Below are 6,000 nucleotides of genomic sequence, written 5' to 3' on the forward strand. Positions count from 1 at the left end.
TAGCCAGCTTGCGACTGACTATTGGACTGACGGTTACATAAGTGTTGAGTAATTTATTTAAGTTATATTTATTATTATCAGTATGTTGCGATTAGTCAAGCTTTAGATATATGACTGTGTCATCGTTTTTAAAAATAATGACAATTTAACTTACTAATTTAGAACTTATTTAAATTTGAGGAGAATACTAAATTTCTCGCTTCTGATAAATTAAAATATATGTATGATGTCGACATAAAATTATTTATTTTTCTAGATCAACAACCATTATCTATATATATAAAAATGAATTGCTGTTCGTTAGTCTCGCTAAAACTCGAGAACGGCTGAACGGATTTATCTTATCTTGGTCTTGAATTATTCGTGGAGGTCTAGGGAAGATTTAAAAGGTGAGAAAAATTCGAATAATTGCCGGGAAAATCCTCAAAACAGCATTTTTCTATTTCCCATACAAACGTTTTCTAACTAATACGTAGAGTCAATTTGAGCTTTATTGCTATTGTATAAAGTTCACTGTTGTCTAAGCAATGTAGGTGTGTTCCTAACATCAAAGCAGTGTGCGTTGGAGCACAGAATATAATAATGTAATGTCGCGTTCTGAAACTCAACAAAAGTGATATCGCGGACCCGACTAAATTGAACAGTCACAAAATTTAATATATCATTAGTTATTTGGTTGGCTTCACGATATTATTTCTTTTGTTTTACTTTTAAAATGCATGTTTTCGTTATGGACAATTTTTGAGCTACTTTTGCATATCTATACTTATAATAAATCTGAAGAGAGGTCAATTCTGTACATGAAATATATTTCCAAAATAACTGGGGGTGATTAGGGATCGATACTGATGCTAAAAATGCAATTAGTAAAATTTTTGTCTGTCTGTCTGTATAACCGTTATAGAAACAAAAACTACTCGACGGATTTTAACTTAACTTGGTACAATTATTTTTCATACTCCTGAGCTGGTTATAGTATACTTTTCATCACGCTACAATTAATAGGAGCATAGCAGTGATGGAAAATGTTGGGAAAACGGGAGAAGTTACTCCATTTTTAAGCTTCCGTCATTTCGTGTGCAACCTTAATGGTTAAAAGTTCCTTCGATTTCACCAGGATCCCATCATCAGACCCTGACCGGACAATCGGACCACCTGCATACCACCATAAATTAAAAAAACATCCCGACAAATTGAGCACCTTCTCCATTTTTGAAACCCGAAATCCACGCGGGCGAAGCTGCGGGCGGAAGCTAGTAATCTATAAAATCTGACTGTGTTAATCCAATTTAAAACCTAGTCCATCCACGACCTACCCTCTTATGAGATATAGTTCAATACCATTAAAATTAGGAGAAACACACATAAGTTACAACAGCCGTAATCCATAACACCTTTAATGTATAAAAATATAAAAAAATACGTCGTACGCGAGTGTACTACATAGAAAGTTACCGAGTTTTATTAACTAGCGCCGAGTCTCTGGTGTTTTGCTTGCAATTACTGATACTAATATATTCCTTCTAGTTATTTGTGTTGTAATTTAATTAAGTAACGTTTAATGGTCATTACGTGGGTGCTGAAGAATTATGGCGTCCTCCATTTACTGCGGGAACTGTGTGTCGTGGAAAAATGTTTTACTAATTAATGATTGTACGTGAGATTCGATATCGCCTGCTTCGATTTGCTGGTAGGATATATTATATCCGCCCGGGTAGCGACCACCGTACACAAGGTGTTCAAACCCGCCGTAGTCACGTAAGTGTTATCACATCCAGTTCCAACAGGCCGGCATAATTGTCTCGACTGCTGAGGGGTAATCAATAGTCAGTCAAATCAGTCGATATTTTACTGGACCCCATTCCACTTACCATCAGGTACAGTGAGGTCGCTGTTCCGTACACGTGTAATAAAACCTAGAAATGATTTATGAACTCGATACGTTAGGGTATTAGATTCAATGCCATCAGGAAATTCTCGGCTTCAGTGCTTTTTATTTGAACTTCATACATTTAAGTGTATTAGATTCAATACTATCAGGAATTTCTCGGCTTCAGTGGATTTCTGGTACAACTGCTTCTATGACAGATTATCTCCATTTTAAAGCAGTGGAGAAATAGTCTTGTCATTGATCTTATTTGATCGGACAAGAGGATAGGTAATCAGATTCTGTTCGTAATCTATCACATAAGACAATAAAGTAGTGTGCCGTTATGCTACGATTATGTGTGATTGCATTAGCTTTAATCCTGTCATTATAAAGAGAAACTGTATTAATGGAGATGTGAGTGAAAAATCTCAAAAAGTGAATGCGATTCAGAAAAGTCTTAGAAAAGAATGTATGTCGTCTCCGACTGCTTAAGGCCGTATTTTAAGTAACTTCCTTGTAATTGACAACTTATTATTATAAACCTATAATATCTTCGATTAGGTACAAGTCACACAAATCATAACCCATTGTGTATACCAAAATTCAGAAATAATTATATAAACGGCAAACACTGAATAAACAGCTTCATTTGTGTACATTATCGTATAATTATTTAAATTTTCATATAAAGCAATAAATTTCATGAATTATCAACACTGCCTTTAATAACGACTTATTTATCATCAACATGACATATTAACTCATTATTGATTCAATACGATAGTGCTATATCTGCCAGTTAGGTTTTTCTCGTGAATTGGCCTGTGTTTTAACGTCATCTCGGAATCAAGTTTACATAGTCTACGACTGGCTTGCACAACGACTTACTAAACATAATTATTTAGTGCTAAACACATTTAAGCGGCGATAGCCTAATTGCTCGTAGAACGGACTGGCGTGTGCTTCTGACTTTTCTAAAAATTATGTGTGTATTCTTTGTGAATTATCGCTAGCTCTAACGGTGAAGGAAAAAATCGTGAGGAAACCTACATACCTGAGAAATTTTCTATAGGAATTGTTGAGGGTGTGTGAAGGCTACCAATCCGCACTAGACCAGCGTGGTGGAATAAGGCCTAATCCCTCTCAGTGGTAGAGAAGGCCCGTGCCCAACAGTGGGACAGTATATAATACAGGGCTGATATTATTATTAAACACATTTAAAACGTCGTGCTGTCACTGTCATCGTTTACAGAGTTGTGACAACAAAACAAGACAGTACTATGTTTAAAACATATTTATTGTTAATCATGTTTAGTGAGTGGTTGTGCAAGTCAGCCTAAGTATAATATCAAGACTATATTAAGGCACCGTCTTCATAGCTTTGTATACGAAATTTTGAAATCTATTAGTTCAAAAACTAACCTTCAAATTTATCATTGACATCATGGCTATTTGTGAGTGAAGGAGTTTTAAAATTCAATTCATTACTTGCAAACATCAAACCTACAGACTACACGTTCATTCTAGTGAAATATTGAATTTAATTGAGCTATTTACTAAACTTTACTAAACGCCCAACCATACTTAAATCCTCGTTCCTCCTCATAAAGCAACATCACAATTTCTATTGTAGTAAAAATACTGTATGTGGTAGGTCCGTTTTATGCGTTAGTCCATTGAGATAGATAGCATCTCTTTGTATCGGATACACTCATACAGATATTTGAATAGTAAAGAGTTTTACATATTTTTTGTAATAATCAGGATTAAACGAAATTTGGATTTTCTCAAATATTTCAATCGACCCTAGGAGTTCTTTAAGAAGCCTAAGCCGTTGCGCCAGCAGCAGCCAGGATGTGAACAGGTTCACGGTTAGTATTTAGAAAAAAATATATTAAAATTTTGATTAAAAAAATACGTGTCAATTGCTCGGGATTAGAATTTGCAACATACCGACTGTCAAATATTACTTAATGGCAATGATTAGTTATATGACGATGAGCAAGCGCTGATGCATGATGCATCGCATCATGGAAATAATAAACTTGACGAAGGAGGTGGTACAGATGCATCTCCGCCTACACCAGAGGTTAAGCGTAGGTTCATGAATGTTTTTTTGTAACTTACAGTTCAAAGTGACCTTACTACACCTGATGGTAAATGAAGTGGGATTCAATGATTTCCTCTCCGCAGTCGACACAATTATGCCGCCCTATAGCAATATATACACAGGCTGATCCCGAAACGCGACGCACTTACGTAGGCCACTATGGCGGGTTTTAACACCTTGTGTACGGTGATCGCTATACGGGCGGCTACAAAATATCTACCACAAATATGTACGTATGTTTACATGTATGTATTATCCTTTTAAGGTGTAAACTGTCTGACGTTCTCAACGCCATCCCGCCTCGCTCGCAACTTTTTGCCTTCAGCTGATCAAAAGCATTAGTCACATGGTAGTGCTCTATTCGTGGCTTTGTCACTCGAGTGCTTACGCGTCGCCGGTCGTTTTGTTCATTCATTGAAATTGTTTCAAATATAAACATGCTGTGTGTCAATAAAAAATTGCGTTTAGTCATTGATTATCGGGGTGTATGTTTGGGAAAAGGATAAACTGCCATGTTGTCTTTTTTTTCGTTTACAAGGTTCACGGTAGAAATTTTGTAGTAATTGAATACGTTTAATACTTTTATTTATATTCCTGAATTTTTTTTTGAAATATATAAAAATTGTTATAAAAATGTTTTATAATTGTTTTAAAACTTACCAAAATCAACTCGCATTTTCAATATTTTTTCAACCATCAAACTGTATAACACAATAAAAAACACAGACTAAAAATAAACTATGAAATAGCCGCACTTTCTGAAGCACAACACGTCACTGCACACACTAAAATTCCATAAAAAATCTGTCAATTTGAATTTGAAAATGGAACGTGTCGCGACGGTTGGATTGTGAAAATGGCGCGGAGTCAGGAGCGGGCGCACGCTGAGCGTTCAAATCTCACACTGAGCTACCGAAGACACGAGACAGCGATAAACCTCTTTTCTTTTTTTTAATTTTTTAATGAAAATCTGCCAGACTTACAGTTCGCTGTGCGGTTTCCTTTGCCTCGTTTTTTTCGCCCACTTTAATTCGGATGCACGCGTGTCACAAATGACGGGATAATCCGTCGAGTTCGAATTTTAAAAATGTATTTTTAACGAACAATTTTAAGGTTGGTTGAGTGTGCAAATTAAAAATTTATATTTGGGTATCAATTTAACCTGTCTACTTAAGTACCATCTTAAGTAGAAATGATATTTTTTTTTAAGAATAATATTTTTATAGTTTATTGTATATCATAGCATTACTATATCGTTTTTTCTTGAAGGTATTAATAGTTAAGTGATTTAATTTAAATAAAATATACTATCAAAACAAACTATAATTAATTCAGTTATTCCATACTTAATTATTTCAAATATTAGTAACGCATACTCTATCACCTTTCCATTCACAACTCAACAACTCGGAAAAGTAATTAGCTGTTATCTCCATACAAACTCTCGAACATCAGTTTTTAAAAGCCTCGCACAAACAGATTTACGATAAAAATACTTATTTTTCTCAATAAATTTCCTTACTAGCGAGATTTATGCCACCTTTATACGACTCTAGATGTTCTGAGATAAGGTATCACCGACCACTTAATATTAAGCAATAAATATACATATTTAAATGAATTTATGTAATAATTATGGCTGCTTAATATACTGGAAACTGGGTGCCGTGAGTTAGTGCTACGTCAGTGTGGATGCGGTGAGGTAGCGTGCAATAAGAGCGAGTCAAGGGTCTACAAAAGAATATAAAATATAAATGACAAGGCATTATTGATGCTAAAATGCATTTTTTCTGACGTAATATTTACGTAAAAAATGTATCAAAGATAAATTGGGAGTAATAAATACATAAACAAATAAAGATGAAGAAACAAACTTGTTAAAACTTTTAAAAGATATTAATATAGCCATTAATAATCATTTCAATTTTACTTTTGAATACTACATAATTGTAGTATTATTTAAAAAACACATCTCACTAGACAGCTACTTACCACACGGCATCACATGCGCACGCGCATC

At 34.7% G+C, this 6,000-nt stretch overlaps 1 protein-coding gene across 1 annotated transcript in view; it reads right to left on the bottom strand.

Annotated features, from left to right (window-relative positions):
* The window catches only part of LOC115445951, a 239,298-nt gene extending 234,426 nt beyond the window's left edge, over nt 1-4,872 (bottom strand). Inside the window, exon 1 of the mRNA XM_037436408.1 lies at nt 4,641-4,872. The gene's annotated coding sequence lies outside the window, so the exon portion shown is untranslated. The remainder of the gene's footprint in view (nt 1-4,640) is intronic.
* Nucleotides 4,873-6,000: the final 1,128 nt, after the last annotated feature.

Source organism: Manduca sexta, chromosome 8, assembly GCF_014839805.1.
Source record: "Manduca sexta isolate Smith_Timp_Sample1 chromosome 8, JHU_Msex_v1.0, whole genome shotgun sequence".
NCBI lineage: Eukaryota > Metazoa > Arthropoda > Insecta > Lepidoptera > Sphingidae > Manduca > Manduca sexta.